The sequence below is a fragment of the Canis lupus genome, chromosome 11, assembly GCF_048164855.1.
Source record: "Canis lupus baileyi chromosome 11, mCanLup2.hap1, whole genome shotgun sequence".
Classification (NCBI taxonomy): domain Eukaryota; kingdom Metazoa; phylum Chordata; class Mammalia; order Carnivora; family Canidae; genus Canis; species Canis lupus.
Window position 1 is genome coordinate 67,288,056 of NC_132848.1, and position 25,737 is coordinate 67,313,792.

The 25,737-nt window shown below is 47.4% G+C and overlaps 1 long non-coding RNA gene across 1 annotated transcript; it reads left to right on the forward strand.

The window, feature by feature from the left end:
• The first annotated feature begins 1,123 nt into the window (after window positions 1-1,123).
• On the forward strand, window positions 1,124-24,785 carry LOC140600370 (uncharacterized). Its single transcript, XR_012003631.1, has 4 exons — window positions 1,124-1,333; window positions 2,208-2,411; window positions 8,105-8,270; window positions 17,883-24,785. It is a non-coding gene; the product is annotated as an uncharacterized lncRNA (long non-coding RNA).
• Window positions 24,786-25,737: the final 952 nt, after the last annotated feature.

The window sequence follows — 25,737 nt, forward strand, 5'->3', positions numbered from 1 at the left end:
GATATTTATTTAATGACCGATTGATTTGTGAGCGAAATTAATGCATTTTCATGGGTCCCTACAAGTGTCACAGCAGGTACCGTACTTATTACGCCTGGTGAGTCAGTAGACCCTGCCTCTGTCGCTGGTGCGCCCCGGGGGGGGGATACTTTTGATGTGCACTTTTCTAAGAATTCTATCTTCTTTATGTTGCCCTTTCTGGAACTCAGTCTGCCATCTTGCTTTGAAAACTCCAAGTAGTCTAATGTTTCCATGGCAGGCTAGGGGATCCAGATCTCCACCAGGGCCGTAAGGTGGAGGTCTGGCAGAGATGTCCTAAAAATAATTGCTTGGACTTACCCAAGAGCAGAAAGGAACGTGTTCTGTGCAATTTCCAGGCGTTGGGGTTGTCCAGTCTTAGGGCCACTGTAAACCCCTGTCAGGGATCCCTGGGTGGTGCAGCGGTTTGGCGCCTGCCTTTGGCCCAGGGCGCGATCCTGGAGACCTGGGATCGAATCCCACATCAGGCTCCCAGTACATGGAGCCTGCTTCTCCCTCTGCCTGTGTCTCTGCCTCTCTCTCTCTCTCTCTCTCTCTCTCTCTCTGTGACTATCATAAATAAATAAAAATTAAAAAAAAAAAAAAACCCTGTCAGTCAAGGAGGAATGCTGAAGTCCCATAAAATGGTCCCAACTGCCCACATACTTTCTTCCCTTTGGTTTTAATATTAAGGTTCTGTAACCTTGAGTAGTTTCATTTTTTTTTAATTTAATCAGGTTAGGTTAGGTTGTGAAGATGATGCCCAAATCTCAGTGCTTCAAGCAACAAAGCTTTATTTTATATTAACTTTTCACACCCGTCTTGGGTGGCTGGGGGCTCTTCTCCATGGTCCCATGCTGATGGAGTAGCCACCATTTGGAACGGTGACAGCAGTAATGGCAGTAAGAAAGACGTGACAAGTCGTGAACTGGCTCATAGTGTCTTCCACTTGGCAGACCCGCATGGGTCACTTGCACTAACTTCCTTGACCACCAAAACTCATACAGCTTCATTAGGAGGGCCGGGAGATGCAATACCATCATGTTCCCAGAAGGGGGAGAATGAGACTATGGGTGGTCAGCCTTCGTAATTCCTACAATTGCAGTCCTCCCCCTCGTCCCCCATTAAATTCTCATAAAATCTGTACCTAGTAACCAATAGCTCCACGTTAGGGCTGACAAAACAGCCTGGGTCACTGCGATCCCTGGGGACAGGAAATGCATCCACACGCCAAGCTGTTGGTGACATCTTGTGGCAGCCAAGAAGCATCTGACTCCCTAGGAGGAGCAGGGGACCTGCTCTCTTGTCTCCCCAGGTGAGAATTACCAGAGCTGGCCAGGCCTCTTGGGCTGAGGAGAGGTGGGGTCAGGGGGGTGAACTGGGGAGGCACGGGGTGGAAGCAGGGAGGGTTATTCTCGGTTGTGAGAGTCCTAAAGGCTTCTGGGGAGGGAAGAGTTTCTCCTGACAGGGTCCATGAGACGTGGGACCTCTGAGGAGTGGAACAATGTGACCTCACTCTGCACTCCCAGCCAGTAAACCGGGACATGTCATGATGAGTGGCCCTCTACGTGATGGGATCCTTTGTGGACATGGTCGGGAAGTATAGATAATGACCTTGCATCGTGTCCATAATATAAGCGAGGTGGAAAAAACCAGGATGCAGCAAATGACAACAGATACAGTTGTAAAAGATTGTGTGTGTGTGTGTGTGTGTGTGTGTAGATTGAGGGGGCAGGTGTGACTCTCAGCCTGCCAACTATGTGAGCAAGAGATATTTAATTCCTTTATTTCCCTTTAATCAACTTCACTCTGCCTCCAAATGCTGTATGAGTCCTGGTGGGAGTCAGGGCCCTGCGACACCACAGTGGGGCGGGTTCCTGGTCTGTCGCAGCCCGGCATCGGTGTATTCCTGTGATTCGGGTTGGATATAACCAGCACAGGCCCCGCTGACAGCCTCCCTCCGTCCCCTCAGCGGCTGTGGGCCTGACCTGGGCACAGCAGTCTCAGTGGGCCGGATGCTCCTTCCCTCGGAGGCACCGCCTGAGTCATCACCCCCCTGAAATCTTGCCACCTTCCTTCTCCCATGTTCTTTCTTTTCTCCCTTCATCCCAACTTTCTCTTAGCCGCCTCGATACCGCTGTCTCTCTCCTGCCCCCTTCGGGACACATACTCTCTTCACTGGGTTGCAGGTTTTCAAAAGGAAGCAGTATAATTACAATTCTACAAATCTTATAAAGGAACTACCAGCCACACCGGAACTAGATGATTTGAAATGTTTCCTACTACACACTCCTAGAAATGCTGAGCTTTCAAGAAGAAAAAAAGAAAAGAAATCTCCAGGTACCAAGTCAAGAGCCAAGACTTTATCTTGCTTCAGGAAGCAAGAAACAATGGTGAGTAAAGAAACAGGTAAGCCAGGGCATAAGCCTACAGATAATAAAACTAATTTATACAACTGATTTACGATATGTCAAAAATGAGGAAAGACTGAAATACTAGATAACAATACGTTAAATGGGAGGCTGGTCATCTGATTGAATGTTTTAATGCCACTGAACTGTTTAGGAGGGGAATGAAGATACTGATTCACTACCTATCTTGTAATGTCCGATTTGCATGTTTGAAATCAAAGGTATCCAATAAAATGATGAAAATTGAGTTTACATCTCCCACTTTTATTTTTTTTATTTTTTAATATTCTTTTTTTTTTAAAGATTTTATTTATTTATTCATGAAAGACACAGAGGAGAGAGAGAGGCAGAGACAGGCAGAGGGAGAAGCAGGCTCCATGCAGGGAGCCCGACGTGGGACTCGATCCCGGGACCCCAGGATCACGCCCTGGGCCAAAGGCAGGCGCTAAACCACCGAGCCCCTCAGGGATTCCCACATCTCCCACTTTTAAAAAGTCTGGGTTTTCATTTTAAAAGGAAAATGGAAGAAAAATGCAGAGAATAATACATGACTCAAGAGTTAGAAAAAATCTGCCATGTGTTTCTATTTTTATATGAAAGACATAAAGGAACTACCTGCTGGTGCTACGGTGATGGTGTGCGCAGAGGGTCGGGCCCCACACCTGCTGAGCAGGGAGCCTGCTTCTCCCTCTGCCTGCTGCTCCCCCTGCTTGTGCTCTCTCTCACTGTCAAATAAATAAATAAAATCTTAAAAAAAGATAAAATACAATCTTAAGAGAGAGAAAAGAGGCAGGGTTACTGCGTGTGGCCAACAGAATGTGGCAGACGTGGTGATGCGGCGCCTTGTGTGGACGTTACAGAAGCCTACAGCTTCCGTCTTGGCCCCGCTCTCTTGCTTTCTCCTCATTTACTCTTGGAGAAACTGTCACTGAAGGACTTCAAGGACCTGCATTCCGACCTCAAACTTTCTTTTTTGTTGTTTTTTATTATTTCTTAATTTAAATTCAATTAATTAGCATGTAAGGTACTGTTAGTATCAGGGGTCTCTGACCTCAGACTTTCCGATTAGGTTCTTCTTTCCAGCTTATCTCTGTTCAGGCAAAAGGCCTTGTGGGCAAAGCATTCCCTGACGGGAACAGAAACTACGTAAGGACTGTCCTGAGCTGGGAGGACACCCCGCACCGCACCCCCACCCAAGACAATGATTAACTTGACCTCCGCTGCCTTCCTGCAGTAGCCACTGACCTCTGTCTTGCATTTTCCTCGTATTAATCTGGAATATTGGGGGCACTTTGAAGACAGACTTTGAAACGCTAGTCTGCTGTCTTGCCAGAGTTGGCCTCCCTAAAATACATTCTTTTCTGTTTCACCTCCACTTGCCTCTCTGCCTTTGGATTTTGTCAGTGGCAAGTGGGCAAACCTGGTGTTTGGGACCCCCAGAGCCAGGCGCTCTTGCACCCCTGAGCTCCGGCCACATCATGAGTAACCCTAGCAAGAGGTCCACCTGCTGTCTCCTGTCAACAGCCGTGTGAGTGAGCTTGGACATGGATACTTCAGCCTCAGTCTGGCCTGCAGATGACACTGCAGCCCTGGGCGGGGGGGAGGCATCTTGACTGCCATCATCTCCCAGGAGCCCCTGAGTCAGAACCATGACACTAAGCCTCTCCTCCTAACGGAGGTAATAAAATGTTTGCTGGTTTAAGCTGCCAGGTTCTGGACATAATCTCTAACGTAGCAACAGATAACTAATACTTCTTGTGCAATTTTATTTCTATATAATATACTTATGTTGCTTTACAACCGAAAAAAAAATATTTTTAAGCCAAGTAAATCACTCCAGTGTGATAAAGGACAACCTGTTCAGCCATCTCGTTATATGATTGGTGTCCAGCTCACCTGTACCAACTAAAGTCACACACATCTCCTGTGCCAAGTCAGACACTCCAGCTACACCAGTGGGAGCCTGGACAGGGGCCGCCTTTAATTTGGGTTGCCTTGCAAGATATCCCAGGGAATAATTCTTTTCATGTGACTCAGGTCTTATAGCTAAAAATATAAATATGATTTAGCTAGAAATCAGTTAACTTTCTTGAGAAGTTGAATAACTTTTAAATGTGGTTCACTGGGCAGCTCGGGTGGCTCAGCGGTTTAGCACCGCCTTCAGCCCAGGGCCTGATCCTGGAGTCCTGGGATCGAGTCCCACGTCGGGCTCCCTGCATGGAGCCTGCTTCTCCCTCTGCCTGTGCCTCTGCACCTCTCTTTCTCTGTGTCTCTCATGAATAAATAAATAAAATCTTTAAAAAATAAATAAATAAAAACAAATGTGGTTCACTGATTCATATATTGTATAAACTGATAAATAACATTATCACTCTGTTAATAGTGCCGTTGGACTCACAGAGAAGTTCCTAAAGCAAGGAACACATATTTCCTTTTCTTGAAGGCCCTTGGGCCTAGAGGAAAGTATGAGGGGTGAAAAGAATGCTGTATTAGCTCCGTGGCTCTGGGACAAGTCTCTTGGCCTCTCTGGGCCTCGGTTTATATGTGAAATGGCAAGGAGGGGACTGGCTTTAATCTCTCTAAAAGTCTGTTAATTATTAGTCCTGCCTTAACCTGCCATGGAATTTTGGCTCTTCAATGACAAGCCATCTTTAAGCCAATTTGAGCCCCCCTCACGAGGGACACGGCTCCGTCCAGTATGAGAGGCACTAGCCACGGGGACCTTCTTAAATTGAAAGTAAGTGAAGTTCATGAAAATTAAAATTTAGTTTCTCGGTTGCAATAAGTAGCTACATTTCAAGAGCTCAATAGCCACACGTGGCTAGTAGCCGACGCGCCAGCCGGACACAGAGTCAGGACGCTTCCATCATCACAGAAAGTTCTATCAGCGCTCCCTGCATGAGGCCTCGCCTTCCAGTCTGGGCCACGAAAGGGGACTGGCGTCACCTGGGAGCCCTTAGACCTGCAGGACCTTGGATCCCAAGCCAGATGTGCGGAACCAGAATCTGCTTTACCCAGATCGCCAGGTGCTGCCTGCCTGTGGGAGCTTGGAAAGCCTGACTGGGAAGAGCCTTTCCCCGAGCCCGCGGCTGCAGGGACAGAGCTGTGGCCAGCGAGTGGCGCGGCCTCCCGGGTGCCCGGGACTCCCCTCCTGCCCACACAGAGCAGGGGTCGGGGTGCGACCCCCCCACCCCCGACCTGGTCAGTGCTCTCCAGGGGGCTGCTGGTTAGGTGTGGACTGGGTGAGATGCAGGGTCCGCGGGCCGGCGGGCCAGGTGGCTGTGTCCCGCGCGGTCACCGGGGGGCGCCGCGGCACCACCGTGCCCTCCTCTGCCCCTGCTCCCCAGCAGGCAGCCAGAAGCTGCCCTGGACTTCCAGGTCTCTCGCCCGGATTACCAAGCAGCCGGAGCCGGGCCAAGCATTCATCCGACAGATAAAGGGACACAGGCCGCAGCTTTGTGCCCGCGGGAAAGCAAAGCAAGGGCGGGCGAGGCATTGATCGGGGACTGTGTGAAAGTCCAGCTGGAAGCAGGAGGCTTCTGTTGGAAAGCCAGGGCGAGGGAAGCCTCGGATGGTCTAAGTCACCTTCCCAATGACCTGGGCTCCTCATCACAGCCTCACGCTGTGGCTCTTTGCCATCAAGCGTGTGTGTGTGTGTGTGTGTGTGTGTGTGTGTGTGTGTGTAGGTGGGGGAAGGGGTGCAGCTAAGGACTGGGTGGTGATCAGGGGCTGGATGGTGGGGGATTTTTTTTTTTAACCGCTGGGCTCCATCTCAAGTTTCCAATTTGGTGTGAGGTCTAGGGTGGCCTGCTAATTTGCATTTCAAACAAGCTCCCAGGTGCTGCTGGGTCTGCTGACCCAGGGACTGCCTTTTGAGAACCACTGCTCTAAACTTCTGAGAAGCTCACGTGGGACACATTATATAATCCCAGTTCAAAAGAAGGATGCGACTCCAAAGGAATTACTTGAACCCCTCCGTCCCCCGCCCCCCTTGCCTCCCTCCAGGATGTCTTTTGCTCTCTCAGAAAAGCAGTCAGAAACCCAGTGTGGACGGGAAGGATGGCCAGGGAGCAGGAAGCCAGAGTTCACCTCCCCGCCGCCCCCCCCCCCCCAGATGGAGGCAAGGCTCCCAACTCATAATCCTTGATCTGTTCCGAGAAGGGTGATTAAGACTCTCAAAGCTCACTGAGCCCCACTTTGGGCACAAAACCTACAGAGACCACTGTCTGTGGTCCAGTCCAAGGCAGGGTCACTTTCACCAGGAATGGGTGGAAATGGCAGGAACCTGGATTTATCGATGGGAGTGTTGGACCCCTCGGAGGGAGTGCAGACAAATCAGATGGGCCCCCAGTGGCTGGAGGGGGAGTTACAGCAAAGGAACTGGAGCACTTGTCACTATAGGAGGAGTTCTAGGAAAAGAACCTGAGACCCTCCTGAGTTCCTCAGGTGCCATTTGTAAAGGGGTCTCTTCTCCCATACCGGGAAGAGGAAGACTCAATTACCACAAGGAAGACTCTCATGAATGGAGAAGACCCCAACTTCATTCTCTATAACAATAATCCTTATCTTCCATTAATTTTCCCTATGTATTCACTTTCCCACAATTTACCTAGAAGCCAAGCCCCTCACTTACTCTGTCTTGTGACTTCTCCACCCGTTATCACCCTTAGTTGGAATGGTATGCCTCAGCTCCCCTGATCATGGAGCCTGCTTAGGATTCTCTCTCCCTCCCCCTGCCCCTTCCCCCTTTATGTGAGCACATGTGCGTGCATGCTCACTCTCTCTCAAAAAAGAAAAATTTTAGAACTTTAAAAATGACATGGTATGTAAGCCCCCCAGTCTAACCACTTCTTTGGCATTTGCACTCTTTTCTATAAGACTTCCTCGTGTGTATGCAAAATAAACCTTTCTCCTATTAATCTGCTGTTAATGGGTGTGATTTGTGTGCCCTGGGTACTGAGCCTAAGAGGTAGAGGGAAGGGTTTTTGAATGTCCTTTACACCATAAGAAAGAATTTTCCAGAGTGTGCAGTGAGTTCTACTCATGGCCCATGAGATGAGTGAGGGAGTTTGGAGACTAATGTGTTTAATTTAGGTAGTTTTGAAAATAGTTACTTTTTTAGGATTGGAACGAAGATGAAATGAATTTGGTAAAAGTGGTAAAATCCAAATTTTATCGATTTGGATAAAAATAGTAGGCTATAGAATACGTGTTTATCTGAAGTGTGGGAAACACTGGCCCACAGAATCCTCTCACGCTAAAGCATTGGTAAACAATACAGATTTCACTGGAGATTTCTCAGCGGAAGATTGAAGAGGGGTCTTTATATAGCACAGCCCACGCCCCACATGCCCATAAATCCCAGAGGAGACATTTGTGCTCTTCCCAAGCCCATTAATGGCACACAGTCACCGAGTCTTTTAATTTTCTGTGTTTCTGCCACAAGGACCCATATCCCTGGCTCTCCCTGGGGGCCTACCTCACACTACCCCTCCATCCTTTCCCTTTATTATGAAGAAAAACTTAGCTCTCTCCCCACTGCCACCCAAATTCTGTGGCTGAGGAAAGCTTGTATAGTTCACATGTAGGGATCAATAAATACCAGTAACACCATTTTTAAAAGATTTTATTTATTTATTTATTTATTTATTTATTTATTTATTTATTTGACACAGAGAGAGAGTGTGCAAGCAGGGGGAGCAGCAGGCAGAGGGAGAGGAAGAAGCAGGCTCCCCACTAAACAAGAAGCCCATTGCTGGGCTTCATCGAAGCAGGACCCCAGGATCAGGACCTGAACTGGAGGCAGACACTTCACCGACTGAGCCCACAAGGCACCCCCAGGTAACACCATTTTTTAAAAATTACTTTTATTTAGTCAAGATGGCAATGTGAAATGGTGCAACTACTTTGAAAACAGAACAGTTTCTTGAAATGTTAAACATACACCTACTGTGTCCCGGCCATTCTACTCCTAGGTATTTACTGTGTCTACCCAAGGGAAATGAAAACATAGGCCCGGACAAAGACTTGGACATGAATGTTCACATAGCAGCTTTATTTGTAATGGTTAAAAACTGAAAACAACTCAAATATCCATCAACAGGTGATTGAATAAATAAATTAGGGTGTACTGATTCAATGAAATACTCTTAGTAATAAGAAGGAATGAAGTATTGATACGCACTATGACATGGATGAATTTCTAAACAGCTTTATGCAGAGCAAAAGGAGCCAGATGGAAAGAGTGCACACTATATGATTCCATTTATATAAAATTCTATAAAACGCAAACTAATCCATGGTGACAGGAAGGAGATCGCTGGTTGCCTGGGGATGGGGTAAAGGCAGGAAGGGTAATGGGAGGATTATAAAGGGGGAAGGAAACTCCTGTGGATAATGGATAAGCTCATTATCTTGATTGGGGCGATGGTGTCACAATTTCTTATAAATACACGCTCAGGATATGACCCAGCAATCCTATTCCTAGATATTTACCCCAAATAAGTCATGTCCATTTTAAAAAGTTCTGAACCTTAAAACCTTTAAAAAAAAAAAAGTACATGAATGTGTATAGTGCTTTATTCATAACTGTCAAAAGCCACAAACAACCCAAACATTTCCCGAGGAGTGGATAACAAGCTGCATACATCACACAATGGAGAACTGCTCAGCAATAAAGGAATGAACTCCCAAAGCACGCAGCAACACGAACAAATCTCCAAATAATGATGTCGAGTGAAAGAAGCCAGACTCAAAGGATACATACTGTAAGATTCCATTCATATGACATTCTGGAAAAGGCAAACTAGATGATGGAGAACGGCTCACTGGTTCCAAGGATTAGGAGAGAGGGATTTTTTTTTTCCCTAGGTGATGAGAACTAGGTGATTGTGGTGGTGGTGACACAATTGTATACACCTGTCAAACCCTGTAGAACTCTACATCAAAATGAGTGAATTTTACTAACTGTATGAAAATGTAAGAATACGTTTTAAAATCGTAATCCGTAGGGTTATAAAAGTCTGCAGCAATAAAGAAATGTGGGAAGGAAGAAATGGTTTACACAAACACAATACAGAGACTTGGGCCTTCACCATCGTTAGCTGTTTACCAAGCATCCTCGCAGAACACTTCCTACAAATACAAATGAATTTATGTAATAGAGTTTTTGTTTCATAGAAACGGGATTACACTGTACAAATGGTTCTGCAACTCCTTTTTCGTGCAAAGTTGTGAGGGTCTTGCAGAAGTTGAGACTCCAACGTACAATTTGGAATGACTTAAAGCCACTGTTCGGTTTTCTAGTTTACCTAAGTTATGATGCTCTTCTTGTACCACCAGTCTGGGGAGAAATCAGGCTGGGCCTAAGCCAAATCAGGGAATCCTTAAGGAAAATTCAGAATCAAATACCCATCTCCCTGCTTTATTAGATTCTCCATAGGGATGAGTCGATGCACTGTTGGGAAGGAGGCACACACTTCTCCCCAGACTTGGTGATGGGGTGGGAGTATCTTTAAAGAAGCCTGATGAGCAGAACAGGGGCTGACCATGGTCAGGGTGGGTAGAGCCAATGTCAATTTTCTAAGGTGAGAAAGAAAACTCTTTTTTTTTTTTTTTTTTTTAAGATTTATTTATTTATGAGAGAGAGTATACACGTGCATGGACGTTGTGGCAAGGGCAGAGAGAGGGAATCTCAAGCAGACTCCCTGCTGAGCGTAGAGACTGAGGCGGGGCTTCATCCCACGACCCATGAGATCATGACCTGAGCCAAAACCAAGAGTCTGACCAACTGAGCCACCCAGGCGTCCCGAGAAAGAAAATTAATATTAACACAGCAGAATATTTTAAATCTGCAATTTGGGAACCTAAGATATGCTCCCTTTCCTTGATTCAGAGTCGAAATCATGTCCTTGCCCTCACTGGGAGCTGGCACTGTGGAGGGAACCAGGCTCTGTGTGTCCTGGGGTGGCTGAGCTGGAATCACAGCTCTCAACTTTACCAGCTGGATCACCTTGGGCAAGTCACATGACCTTCCGCCACTGGCTTCACAGGCTTGTGGTAATGCTGAATACGAATATGCAAATGCCTGGTTATCAGCAGCCACTCCTAGGATCAGTCATTTTACTGCTGTTCTGTTTGAATCCTGTCGCTTACTTCCCGTGGAGGCCACTGACCTCAGATCTAAGGAAGATTAGACTTCTGTCTTGTGGACAGAGTGGCCACTAAACAGCCTTTGCCAACAGCCTGCCCCTCCTCTGCAAGGCAGCCGGGGCCCCTCTCAACTTTCCGGCTCAGCACCCACGAACAGCTGAAGCTTGCCGTGAAATCTTGGCTCGCAGGGCCTGGTATTGATTTTTGTTCTCGAAGCCTTTCAAGTGGCCGCTGTCTAATCTCCCTGTCAGGCCCGGTTACAAAACGTGGCCTCTCCCTTTCCACAACTGCCAGAGGCTCCTCTCTTTCTGGAAAGAGCCCCGGACCCCGGCACCCCTAGGGTCAGCCTTGTGTTTATCTTCAAACCACAAGGTCTCCGAGCTCGGTACCTTCCAGCAGGTTATCGAACAGCCACACAGATAAGGGCTAAGGGGTGTGCTCAACGACTCGTGCCTCGCCTCTACCTCCTTTCTCCATCAGTTAACAAGTATCGATTTCGCCCTGCTGTGTGCAAGCAGGGAACAAAAGCCTGCAGGGTGCTCTTGAGGCCTTTAGGGTCCGGGGCTGCTCGGCGGCTGGGTCAGTGAGAAACCTCCCGCTGAGCCCCCCACACCATTCCTGCCAATATTTAAACCAGGTCAATTCTTGCAGCCTAGCACACCATTTAAGTCTTGTGGCAGCTGAATTGTTCGCTAGTCTTGACAGCTAAGTAAGGACTTGGGAGGGTAGAAGGTTCTGGAAAGAAACCCAGACCTCGGGTCTGCCTTGTGTTTATCTTGAAACCACAAGGTCTCAGAGCTCAGAACTAAAGATACCAAGACCAGCACACGGCCCGGCTGAAAGCCTGCAGCTGGGTCCCCCCGCTAGTCACTGCGAGCCAGGTGTGCGGCCTGTGACGTCACGTACCTCTCTGCACTGGTTTCGCTTGTCGTTTTTCTAGTGTTTATGGAAATAAGGCAGTAGTCTCAGAATATTTTTTCTTTTTTTTTTATAAATTTATTTTTTATTGGTGTTCAATTTGCCAACATAAAGAATAACACCCAGTGCTCATCCCATCAAGTGCCCCCCTCAGTGCCCATCACCCCGTCACCCCCACCCTCCGCCCACCTCCCTTTCTACCACCCCTAGTTCGTTTCCCAGAGTTAGGAGTCTCTCATGTTCTGTCTCCCTTTCTGATATCTCCCACTCATTTTTTTTCTCCTTTCCCCTATATTCCCTTTCACTATTTTTTATATTCCCCAAATGAATGAGACCATATAATGTTTGTCCTTCTCAGATTGATTTACTTCACTCAGCATCATACCCTCCAGTTCCATCCATCGAAGCAAATGCTGGGTATTTGTTGTTTCTAATGGCTGAGGAATATTCCAGTGTATACACAGACCACAGCTTCTTTATCCATCATCTTTCGATGGACACCGAGGCTCCTTCCACAGTTTGGCTATTGTGGACATTGCTGCTGTAAATATCGGGGTGCAGGTATCCCGACATTTCACTGCATCTCTATCTTTGGGGTAAACCCCCAGCAGTGCAATTGCTGGGTCGTAGGGCAGGTCTATGTTTAACTCTTTGAGGAACCTCCACACGGTTTTCCAGAGTGGCTGCATCTCAGAATATTTTCAAGTGTAACTTTTGTAGTCTACAGAAGTTGCTGTGGGGAGGAGTGAGGGGAATAGCCACCAACCCAAAGCGGTAACGACCTTTTTCTGTTTTTAGCCTAGAGTTTTATGGATCCTCATTTACGAAAGGGGTCTCCCCCCAAATCTCCCCCTAGATACCTCCCACCCCATCACACCCGCTTTTCCAGAAATGATATTGAGATTCACAGAAGAGGGGAGTCTTGTACTTATGAGTCCACAAACTTAAGTTATACATTTGAAAAATAATTCAAGCAGATATTTTGAAAAAATATGCTCTTGAAAAGAGATCTATATAAAACAAGAAGAATCTCAGCAAACAAGGTAAAGCAAACATCTGAAATAATTCAGAGACATACTATAAATGTAATTGTATAAAGGGGCCATGATCATTAAAGACTTGCAAATTAAAACAACAGGTATGTGTGTGCCGCTACATATCTATTAGCATGGGTAAAATCCAAAACACCGACAATACCAATTGCTGGCAAGGATGTGGAGCCATAGAAGCTCTCATTCGTTGCTGGTAGAGATGCGAAATGATACAGCTACCTTGGAAGACAGTTTGGAGGTTTCTGACAAAGCTAAGAATCTGCACTTACCGTATGATCCAGAGATCACCTCCTTAGTATTTACCCAAATGAGCTGAAAACGTGCAGCCACGCAAAAACTGCACACACGGTGATGGTAGTTTTATTCCTAACTGCCAAAACGTGGAAGCAACCAAGATGTCCTGCAGTGGATGAGTGGATAAACCGTAGTATATCCAGACAGTGGACTATTACTCGGTTCTAAGAAGAATTGAGCCATTAAGCCGTGAAAAGCCAGGGAGGAGCCTTAGATGCGTATTATTAAGTGAAAGACGCCAATCTGACCCCTACACCTCAGCGGCCTGGAGGACTGCTCTAGACTCCTAATAGGTTTTGATTTTCAGTTTCTACACTGTGGCCAGTGTAATCCTTCTGACATGCAGGTGAGTAGAATTCCTCCCCCTGCATGCCGGCTGCTCTAGGATAAAGCCCAACTCTTTCCATCTTCCATCTTCACGATGTAGCCCCTCCTGCTCGGCTCTGCAGACTCATGTCTCCCCACTTCCTCCCTCGTCCTCTCTGTCCGCTGAGCAGTCGTGGAACTGAGCGGCTCGCATCTCCGGCTGCAGGGGAGCAGAGTGGATCGACGGCCTTGGCTTCCATCCTTCTGGAGCTTTCATGAGTTCACATCAAGGCCACTTTCCCTTGAGCTACTCACAGTCCAGGGCCGAGCACAGCAGGGGTCTCCACCAGACCCATCGCATAGCTAATCTCTCCTTGGCCTCTGCTACTCAGCAGACCCAGACTAACACACACTTGCCATACGGAAGTCCTCGCAGTGATGTTCTCCTCCCCTCCTGCCAGGCTTCGCACATGCTGTTCCTTCCGTCTGGAGCATCTTCTTTTTCTCCTCTTACCTCCTTCCTTGACCAACGCCTATCCATCCCTCAGGATCCAGCCTAGAGGTCACTTCATCCATCAGAGACATTCATCGATGGCTTGTTGTGATCCAGGCATTGTTCTGTGCACCAGGAATACGTAAGGGCTGATGAATGGGCAGTCCCTGCTCTCATCAAGCTCTCTTTAGAAAAGGTAAATGATCAATAACTATATTTTCCAACACAGATCCATAGTATATCAGTGGAGACTGGAAATACTGTAAAGAAAACAAAGCAGGATAAGGGATGAGAACAATGAAGGGGGTGGGGTGGATGGGAATTCTTTTATACGGAAAGATCGGGGAAGCCTCCGTGGGAGGAGGTGACATTTGATCAGTCTTGAATGATACGAGGGAGGGGGTCATGCAGACATCTGGGGGCAGATGTTTTCACGTAAGGAGAAAACATTCCAGACCACAGGGACCACAGGAGGGAGACCACTGGGGCTGAGAACCCCAACTCTGGGGAAGGTGCCCCTGGTATGTGCCCCTACAGCACCTCCCGCATCCCTAGTGAAGGGCACGGGGGGACTAGTTAAGGCCTTGTCTGCTTCCCCTCCTGACAGTAAGTCTGAGGAGAGAGACCCTGCTTGCCAGGCTCGTAGGCAGGCACAGTACCCGCAAGCCTGGTGCAAGGTGGGCTCTCAATACTGACGGCAAATGCTTAATTACAGTAATTATGGTAATGTCCATCAGTTAATGGGGGCACTTACTGTGTGCCTGGTTCTGTGCTAAATGGTTTAAGGGTCTTTTCTCACTTAATATTCCCAAGAGCAAAGTAGGTAACATCATCGTCCCCACCGTATGGGGCCATAGTGGGCCCCACCACACTTTCTCTGCAGACACGAGGAAACTGAGGCACAGAGAGTCTGAGTCACTTACCACGGCGATATAGCGAAAAGTGTATAAAAAGAGGTGAGGCCTTGAACCCCACCAGGCCGAGGACTGAGTCACAAGCACTCAAGAACCTCTCCCATTTCTAACATGGGGCAGAGCCTGATAAACTTAGCAGGTGCTCAGCTCCAAGGCAGGGAGCACCCCAGCTCCTTGTGGGGCCTCTAAGCGTGGTTCTAGCCAGAGGCTGCCAGGAAGCCAAGGTCAGGGGGACCTTGAGGACACCCAGCCCAGCGCCTGCCTACAAGGGGGCTGAGCTAGAGGGCTGGGGTGATCTCGAAGCCGTCCTGCCAGTCACTCGTCCCTGCCACCTCGCCCAAGCCTTAAGCCTGACGGTGAGGGTTGTAAAGGCCATTCGATCAGAGGCCTGGGAAAACGTGCTGCTGTGCGGGCGGCGATGGGAAGAGAGGACTGGATGCGTGCCAGCAGGCCGGCACCCGGGGGGGCCCGCGGCGGGGACTCCGTCGTCCTGGCCACCCCGGAGAGTCTTGGCAGGCTCATGCTTGCCTCAGCGTCGCCACTCTGCTTGCTGTGATGCCCGGTGGCCCCGCCGGCCCCAATCCTGCCACTTCGTGGCTTCTCGGGCGCTCCTGGCCGGGTCAGCATCAGGCCCTGCACAAGAGGCCTCGGAGTCATTGCAACGGGAGAGACTGCCTCTGGCGCCACAGTTTCACAGAAGTAGAAACTGAGTCCCAGAGAGATGCTGTGACTTGCCCAAGGTCTCAGGGCTGGTTGGGGGCAGAGCCAGACGAGACCCCATCCGTAGCCTCTTCCTCCTGCCTGAGCGCTGCGTCCTGGCGGGCTCCCTCCCGGTGATGCCCATGCTGCTTCCTCTGCAGCCCTGAGAGCCGGCCTCCCGGGTCCCTGCCCAAGGCCCCAGCCCGAGACGAGCCCACCCTCACTTGTGCCCGGGCCTCTCGGCCTCCCTTCCTGTCCCCTCCTCACCATTCTCCTCACCGCAGCCAGACTGACCTCTCCAAAAGCCAGGGCCGGTTATGCCACGACCCTACGAAAAGCCCCTGGTCACTCCCTGTCACCCACAGACGAACCCTCAACGTGGCATCGGGTCCTATCCAGCCTGGGCCTGAAGCTTCTCGGCGGGTTCGTTCCCAACGCGTCCTCTTAGGTGCACGTCGCATTCCAACCACACCGCTCACCCAACTCTAAGTTGCTGCAGGAGTCAGACACGATCCGACTGTGTACAGCACCCCGGGCATGGTAGGAGCCCGGCAAATGTTAGCTCCCCCGGGACCTGGGCACTTCCCCAACAGGCTGGCTTCTCGTACCCACCTGTGCTGGCCCGTGGCTGAGCTCTGCTCTGTTCTCTGGACTGGGAGACGTGCCCTCCACTGGGACCCCAGCCAGGCCCTCAACTCCTCAGATCCAGGTTATCTACTCCAGGAAAAGGGGAAATGAAGAACACCTAACCTGCCCACTATTTTCTCAGGGATTTTTTTTTTTAAAGATTTTATTTACTTATTTATTTACTTGAGATCGAGAGAGTGCATGCACGTAGAAGGGCAGAGGGGGAGGGAGAGGGACAAGTTGACTCTGCCCTGGGTACAGAGCCCCTCGCAGAGCTCAACGCCATCACCCTGAGATCATGATCCGAGCAGAAATCAGGAATTGGAGGCTCAACCTACTGAGCCACTCATGCACCCTTCAAGGATTTTTTTTTTTTTTTTTTTTTTAAGAAAAAAGACTCAGGCGCCTGGGTGGCTCAGTCGGTTGAGTGTCATGATCCCAGGGTCCTGGGATCGAGCCCCACATCCTCGGGCTCCCTGCTCAGTGGGGAACCTGCTTCTCCCTCTCCCTCTGCAGCTCCCCCTTCTTGTGCTCTCTCTCACTGTATCAAATGAATAAATAAGATCTTTAAAAAAGGAAAAGATTGAGGTCATGCAGATGGAACGGCCACACAAGTTATTCCCATCCCCTGAAAGCGGGTGAGCCACCGTCCCCTTGGATTCTTCTGCCTGTACCTGCAGGCCTCAACCTGGACCTGGGGAAGGACGCCAGGGATGTTTCACCCCCTGGCACAAGGGGGATAATGGGCAGTTGGCACTCTGTGTGCTGACTGCTTAGGACCACATGTGCCTACTTGTAATTTAACAGGCAAAAGCACGAGGGGCCTGGTTTCATGAATGCATCATATCACATGCAGAGGCGAGCAGTGAGCTGTGCCCGAGCTGCAGGGATGGTCTCTGTGAGGCCTCGTGATGAAGGCAGGTTCCAACCTGCACTGAGAGCCAGAAGCCATCGGTTCATTAGGATGTCTGTGCATCCATCCATCCAAGCATCCATCTTTCCATCCATCCATCCATCCATCCATCCATCCATCCAGAATACATTAATTTTGCTTCTCTTGTTTATTGCCAAATAAGACATGTGGAAGACAACCATAGACACAAACATTCGTTTGTGTTCCCCAAAAGTCACATGACGAAGCTCCAATCCTCAACGTGATGGTGTTTGGAGGTGAGGCCTTTGGGAGGTGATTACACTTAGATGGCGTCATGAAGGTAGAGCCACCATGGTGGGATTAGTGCCCTTATGAGAAGAGGATGCAGGGCGCCCAGGGTGGCTCGTCGGTTAAGAGTCCAACTCTTAAAAAAAAAAAAAAAGAGTCCAACTCTTGGTTTTGGTTCAGGTCATGATCTCGTGGTCATGGGATCAAGCTCCCTATTGGGCTCCATGCTGAGGGTGGAGTCTGTTTCAGATTCTCTCTCTTCCCCTCTGCTTCTCCCCATCCCCCATCCTGCTCGGTCACACTCTCATGCTCTCTCTCTAAAATAAATTAAAATCTTAAAAGAAGAAGAGAGGATGCAATAGGATGGCGACTATCTGGAAACCAGGAGGAGGACCCTCTACCACACATAGATTCTTCTGGCACCTTGAGTTTTGGACTTCCCAGGCTTTAGAACTGTAGGGAAGAAATATTTATTGTTGAAGCCACCCAATCTATTGTAGTTGGTTATAGCACCCAGAAGTGACGGGGACAAAGAATAAGGAAAATCAGAAAAGCAGATAAGCTCTCCCAAACTCATTGCAATCCACCCTCTCTCCCTCTCTCCCTCTTTCCTTCCCAAATTTCTTCTGTCCCGACAATGGACAGGCAGTTGCTAAGATGATAAGTTACAAGTCCTTTTCTCCCTTTATTGCAGTTAATCTTTTAGCCTCTGAAGTATTTCAAAGGTATGGAAAATTGTGGAGAATAATGTTGTCACCCAAGTACCCATCACCCACTCCAATGAACATTAACCTTTTGTGTATTTGCTTTGAGATTCTTTTTTTTTTTTTTTTTTAGGAAACAAAATGTCATGACTGCAAGTTGCCTCCCTCGGCCCCACTGTACCCTCTGTGTCAGCTCTCTGCAGCTAGTAGGTAGTGTTTGGGTAGGTTTGGGGCTTTTACTACGTTAGTGTGGCCCCACTCACAATGCACAGTATTGTTTTTTGTAGTTTTGGATTTTCTACACATGATATCATACCTTATGCATCCTTTTACAACTGGCTTTTAATTTTATTGGATTTTTTAAAAATTGCATGTGTTGTAGATGCCGGTTGTAACAAGTCGGGCAAACGGAGAGGTGGGTACAGGCAAAGTTGATCATCTCCTTCGCCCCCTCCAATCCCACCACACAAGGTAACCACTGTCAACAGGGGACAGATGCCTTTCTGCACCTTTCCTCTGCTCACACAAGCACACAGAAGGGCTCGGACGCCGAGGGAAGAGCCGGGGAAGGTTCTCGGGATGGGCTGGGGCAGGCAGGGGTGGCCACAGGAGCATATGTTGCCTCTCCGGGGCTGCAGGCAGGAGAGGAAGGGCAGACAGAGGCTGTGGGGGAAGGTGTGCAACTTCCCAGGCCGTTAAGCCACAGCCGGCCGTTGAGCCATCCAGGCCCCTCTCCCGGCGGGCCCTGCGGTCTGAAGGCCTCCAGGTCAGCTGATGAGCAGTGTCCTTCCTACGAAGTGTCCTTGGGTGGCACCCGATCAGGGTCTGCCTCAGGACAGCTGGGGGTGACCACAGGCAAGCCGTGCAACCTCTGTAGGGAAGACACCACAAGACCTCTCCGGTCCTTTCCCATCGATGACTGTCACCCAGACTGTCCTCGCCGGGGCTGACCTGTCAGCGGGTCCGAGATGTTGGAGAAGCTTGGGGAGGCCTAGTTGGCTTCAGCTGCGACCGAGAAGGGGTTCACAGACAATACGTGTTTTCTGACCCCTCCAGGAACCTGGAGTGAGCGCACAGAATGCCAAGAAAGTTTCCAAGGTTTTTTGGTTTTGTTTTGGTTTAACTTTTTATGAGCGAATAGGACCAGACACGTTATGCTTAGAGCTGGACTGGAATGTCTCTTCATTCCTTGCCAAAAATAGAGTCAATAATTAGAGCTTAAGTTATTTCGTTTCCAAAATGCACAGCGATGAGAGAACGTGAGCGGGAGACGTGAGCTGCTCCACGGAGCAGGAGGCCTGCCGCCAGCTCGACTCCTGAGCCCACCGGGGTGTGAGGATGGCTTACAAACCGGGGTTGGAGCTTGACCCTGAGACCCCTCCTGTTGTTAAATTCTATAGTTCTGTGTTTTTCCTTTTCCCCCCGACTCATTCATTCAACTATTTTTTTTTCTTTGAGCGCCTACAATGTGTCAGTCGTTGCACTAAGAGCTGGGGATGTCCGTGAAAACTCAGACGGGGGCACTTGGGTGGCTCAGTTTGCCTTTGGCCAAAGTCAGGATCCCAAGGTCCTGGGATTGGGCTCACTGCTCAGCGGGGAGTCTGCTTCTCCTTCTCCTCTGCCCCTCCTCCCAGCTCTTCTCTCTCACTTTCTCTCGCTCTAAAATAAATAACTAAAATCTTTTTTTAAAAAGAAAAATTAGACAAACACTTGCCTTTGTGGAATTCAGAACTCCTTACAAACAATCTCAAAACACAGACTTCCCCTCCTTATCAATATTCCAATAATTCATTCACTCATCTTTGAGATGAAAGGATTTCCACAACACCCTCATGCCAAGTGGACACAGGTATTCCTGGCCTCATTTTCCCACTGGGCAGACCAAGAACAACGAGTATGAGAGAGGAGCGTCAGCATGAATGTTGCAGCCTTGAAGGAAACACACACACAGCGGTGGAAAGGCCCAGATCTCACTTCCTGGAACCTCTATGAAGCTCCTCTCACAGGCTGGGAAAAACTGGAATGTACGGATCTCCTGATTTAATAACAAGAAGAAAGCTGACTGAAGAAGAGGTGGCAAATTGGGGAAAATGATATGGGGTGAGACAGGTGAAGCTTCCTGACTCCTTGGGCAAATAAACACTCCTTAGCTTGCTCCGTTTCTCCAAAATGTTGAAATCCCCGGCTGGCATTCCAAAGGACACCGCAGCCCCATCCAGGCTGAGATACTGGCACCTCCTCAGGTGTTAGAGAGCCTGGTGGCCATTCGGTCCCTTCCATTGATGCCATCCAATAGCCAACCCTGGGGCTCCCTAACTCGCCCAGTGGGGATCCCACAGGGCACTGAATAACTTACCCCTGGCTCTGGTTCCCCCAGCTCTGGGCTCCCAGCCAAGTTCTCCAAATTGTTTTCATTAGCAATGAAAGGGCTTTTTAGCCTTGCAGCAGAATGCATGGGCTTTTGTCTCTTTTCCTCACAGGGCTGTGAGGTCCTTTTCAGGCTGTTCTCTTCTCCCGGCATGGCCCACCCATCAGCCAACGTCCAGTCCTGAATGTGGGCCTGCTGGACCAGAAGGTGGCTCCCAACAAACTCCCCAGGTGGCCTCAAGTTGGCGGCACAGGCCTAACAGACTATGTGAATCTAATCTGTTCCTAAAAATTTGCTGGAGATTTTAGGATATCAAATGTCTATATTGCATTAGTTAAAATGGGGAAAATAATGATGCATTCCCAGCCTAACAAAAAACCCCAACCGACGTCCTCTTAATCACTAAAACACTCAAACAGTTATAAACAACCCAGCACGGAGCTCTAAATAATATGAATCAAAGTGTGGTTGCAGACCAGCAAGCATCGGCATCACGTGGGAACTTAACAGTGCAAATATTCAGACTCCAAACTAAGCCTACTAAGTCAGAAGCTCTGAAATAGGGTCCAGCAATCTGACTTTTAGCAAGACCTCCAGAAGATTTAGATGCATGCTAAGGTCTAGAACCACTCATATAAAGCATTTAACAAGTATCAATTATTCAACATTTAAAGAACTCATTAGTGGGTACCTTTGAGGGGTTTTGTTTTTAAAATTTTATTATTATTTTTTTTATTGAGGTATAATTGAACTATACATTCAGGTGTACAACACTGTGATTCAACATTTGTAAATGTTGCAAAACAGTCACCGCAGTAAGTCACCATCTGCACCTCACAAAGCTAATACGATATTATTGACTACATTCCCTGTTTCATACATTAATTGCATCCCCATGACTTATTTTGTAACTGGAAGTTTACACTTCTTAATCCCTTTCACTCATTTGCCCCCAACGCCCCTGCCCTCTGACAACCACTAATCTATTCTCTGTTTATACGTATCTGGGTTCTGTTTTGTTTTTTGGATTTTATGCTTAAGTGAAATCATGTGGTATCATCTTTCTTTGTTGGACTTATTTCAGTTATCCTAATACCCTCAAGACTCATCCATGTTGTCACAGTGGCAAAGTTTCATTATTTTTTATGGCTGAATAGTATTCCAGTGTGTGTGTGTGTGTGTGTGTGTGTGTGTGTCTGTGTACCACATCTTCCTTACTCATTCTTCCATTGAAGGGCACTTAGGTTGTTTATGTCGTTTCCATCTCTTGGCTATTGTAAATAATGCCAACGTGAGCATACAGATGTATGTATCTTTTGGAATTAGTGTTTTCATTTTCTTTGGAATGATAGATACCCAGTAATGGACTTACCAGACCATGTGGTATTTCTGTTTTTAATTTTTCAAAAAGATTTTATTTATTTACTTGAGAGAGAGAGGGAGTGAGCATGAGTGGGGGGTAGAGGCAGAGGGAGGGGGAGAAGCAGACTCTCCAGTGAGCCAGGAGCCAGATGTGGGGCTCGATCCTATGGTCTTGGGATCATGACCTGAGCTGAAGGCAGATGCTCAACTGACTGAGCCACCCAGGTGCCCCTATTTTTATTTTTCAAGGAAACTCCATACTGTTTTCCATAATGGCTGCACCAATTTACATTCCCATCAAGAGTACATGAGGGCTCCCTCTTTTCTACATTCTCACCAATACTCATTATTTCTTGTCTTATTGATACCAGCCATTCTGACAGGTGCAAGGGAATATTTCATTGTGGTTTTGACTCACATTTCCATGATGTTGAGCGTTTTTTCATGTGCCTGTTGGCTCTCTCTATATGTTCTTTGGAAAAACGTTTATTTAGACCATCTGTCCATTTTTTAAATTGGATTTTTTTTTGCAATTGAATTGTATGAATTCTTTATATATTTTGGGTATTAACTCCTAATCAGGTATATCATTTGAAAATCTTCTTCATTTAGTAGGTTGCCTTTTTGTTTTGTTGGCTGTTTCCTTCATTGTGCAGAAGCTTCTTAGTTTGATGTAGTCCTACTTGTTTATTTTTGCTTTTGTTTCCCTTGCTTATGGAGTCAGATCCAGAAAATCATCATAAAGACCAATGTCAAGGAGTTTACCACGTATGTTTTAGTTTAGGAGTTTTTACATGCCTGAGCTTTGGGGAAAAAAAATGCCTATTAACTGCCCCACGAGGCAAGAGAAATTGCTAGTTCCAGGACATAGCCATGGGGGTGGGGAGGCAGGTGGAAATGTGGATACCATTTATCCCTCAGTGGGCCTTAAAAAATAGACACCATTGATTTCTTCATCAGAAGCTGCCAAAGCCACCCATTTGCACAGCACCTCACAGTTTTCCCACCCCACAAAGGAGAGGAAGGCATCCACCCAGATCACAGACTACAGACTTAGAAGGCCCTCCCACCCCCAACACACACACACACACACACACACACACACACACACACACACACGGTCCCTCCCAGAGGTCACCTGAAGCAGCAGGGTCAAGATAAGGACTTCCTCACTATGCAGCTTCTTATGGGAAACAGTGAGCACAAGAGTTTTCGTCTTGTCTTTTGCAATGCATTCTTCATAATGATTATTTACAGTGATTATCCATTAAATCACAGTTATTATTTAACACATAATAGATGAGAGGCATTGTGTGCTGAGCACAGCTTTCCCAGGAAACAAAAGACTTGAGTTTTCAGAATTCTCTTATGACTCCTCCAAACTATAAGCCCTTAGAAGAAGTCAGTGTCCCAAGTCTTAATCATCTCTGTCCTCACACACTCAGACACTACTGGCCTCTATAATGATTCAGTGAATTAACTCCCTTCTGTTCCGGGTTCTTCATTTAAGTGCCCAGGAGAGGATAAAAGAGAAAACCTTTGCAAACAATTCCCTAGGGGCCTGTGGGAGGAAGCTCTTTTGTGATGTTTGCATGGGACCTGTGGCATAACTGCCAGAATTCTGTGAACAAACGGGTTGGGAGTGTCCATAATCCTTCCAGGGAATAAGAGTCAGCCCCTGAAAAGAGTCCACTCACCATACATGGTAGGCCCAGAATGGAGGCCACCGTCTATCCAATGGAGAAGGTTTTCTCAAAGAGAGAGACCATCGTTTCTCTTCATCATTAAATACCCAGCACCATCTGAACTCTCACCCTCCAAATGTTTGCTATAAAAACTTGGCAACATTTTTCTTCAAAATTCAGTATATGAATAAAAAACCATTCTGTTAGAGAATCATCGTTGCTTCAACAATTGAGATTTCTGGAATCCCAGGTAGAGACTGTGCCATAGATCCATCTCAGTTCTTCTCCTAACAGTAGAAGCACCTCTCATGTTTATATTGTTCATACATATTGTGAACCTATCTTGTAAAAAGGTTGAAAAGCCTATGAATTATGATTATGAATTAAGTAGTTAACCTAAGACACTAGGGTTGTGATCCCAGGTTCCTGGGATCATGCATTGAGCTCCTGGTTCAGTAGAGAGCCTGCTTCTCCCTCTCCCTCTACCACTCCCTCTGTTGCTCCCCCTGCTTGTGTTCTCTCTTGCTCTCTCTCAAATAATAAAATAAAATCTCTTAAAAAATGGCTAAAATGGTAAATTTTATGTTACGTATATTTTACTATAATTGGTGAGTCATTGACTTTCTTGGTTTTGTATGTATTATTACAGGTGTTTAGTTAAGACTCTTTGGCAGTAAGACTCTGTGATTGCAAAAATGGAAAATTGTAAGGAAGCAGGGGTAGATCCCAGAACCCAAGGGCAGGAATGCTAAGAGGTCTCAGGGAGGAGCAGAATAAGGAGCTGGAGGGCCACTGGGACTTTTGTTTGTCTCTGCATTTCTCTGTGATCAGTTTCATCCTCATTCTCTCTGCAGCTTGGTTTCTCTGTCTCTTGGGCCCACAATATGGGATATGCTCACTGCCTTCCTGTCTCCATGGCTTATAAGTTCAGTCACCATGCTATTCCCATATTGAGAAACACAGTCTCTCGCTCCCAGTTAGCTGCATATTCCGAAGAAAGGGAAGCTGATAGGCACACCCTGGGTCACGTGACCTTCCTGGTCCAGTAAATCCTAGCCAAGGTGTGATACAAACACGGCCAGTTTCTCTGGGGAACCCAGACTAATGCACCATGTTATTCAAGTTTTTTCCATTTTGTTCCTTTCCTTCACAGTTAAATACAAAAGTCAACTACCATAAATAAAACACAAATATCCACATTCGATATAGAGCAAGGACAGATGATGTCTGCCTTTTGGAGGAGGGGTACTATAGGGATGGCATTTGATCTGGACCTTAAAGGATGGGGAATATTCTGGCACAGAGATAAAGATTATTAGGGTTTTAGGAAGTCAAAGAAATAATATCCTTTTTTTCCCCTCCTTCCTGAATTTTGAACTATCCGAGATGCAGACACAGGAGTCTGGCTGGTAGAAATGAAAATAGAGGTCTGGCTGGTGGAAATGAAAATATCACCCTCATTATCTGTAGAGCTGTTAAGATAACATGACTAAAGTCTCTGGCCCGTGGGTTTATGAAGGCTTAACTTCTGAATTAGACATACTCTCCAGTCTGGGGCCCAGTTGGGTGGACACTTTATACTGCACAGCAGAGAAGTCAACCAGAACACAGGCCTATCCCAAAAGAGGAAGGGGCTGAGGCCAGCATGCCCAGATCTTTGTCTTAGAGCCACCTATCAGATATCACTTCTGAGATAAAGATTAAGGGGTGGGGGTGGGGGGGAAGAGTGTTAACAGTTATCTATGGGAGGGAGATTGTGCTAGCTAAGACATAAATGTGTGTTGTTCTTCTACAATGAGCGTGTATTATTTTCATAACACTATTATTTTTATACTTAAAAATGAAGTCCTTCAGAATTGAGTGTAAGAAAGGAGGATCTACTTTCACTCAGGACACAGACTAAGGTCAGAAGAAAGAGAAAGAAGATTTTGTGACTGTAGTGGTGGGGAGAGTGTCCAAACCATGAAGCAGAAACTAAAAAAGATTCAGATTAACAAGCATACGTTATTGTTTTTAAAAGGGTTACCCCAGAAGTGAACAACTATTTATTTACTTGGAATTTGGAGATGAAAATCTGTAGTCCTAAGTAGGATACAATAGGTTTGGTGCCAAGATATAGAAATCAATTTTTAGACTTTAAATTAGGTTAATATTTTACTCTAAGAGAGGATATAGTTTAAATAAATCTTGAGGAGGCACCTGGGTGGCTCAGTCGGTGAAGCATCTGCCTTCAGCTCAGGTCATGATCCCAGGGTCCTCGGATCAAGCACCACATCAGGCTCCCTGCTCAGCAGGCAGCCTGCTTCTCCCTCTGCCTCTGCCTGCCGCTCCCCCTGCTTATGCGCTCTCTCTGTGTCCAATAAATAAATAAATAAATAAAATCTTTTTAAAAATTCAGGCAGCCCCAATGGCTCAGTGGTTTGACACCACCTTCGGCACAGGGCATGATCCTGGAGACCTGGGATCAAGTCCCACGTCGGGCTCCCTGCATGGAGCCTGCTTCTCCCTCTGCCTGTGTCTCTGCCTCTCTCTCTCTCTATCTCTCTCTGTGTGTCTTTCATGAATAAATGAAT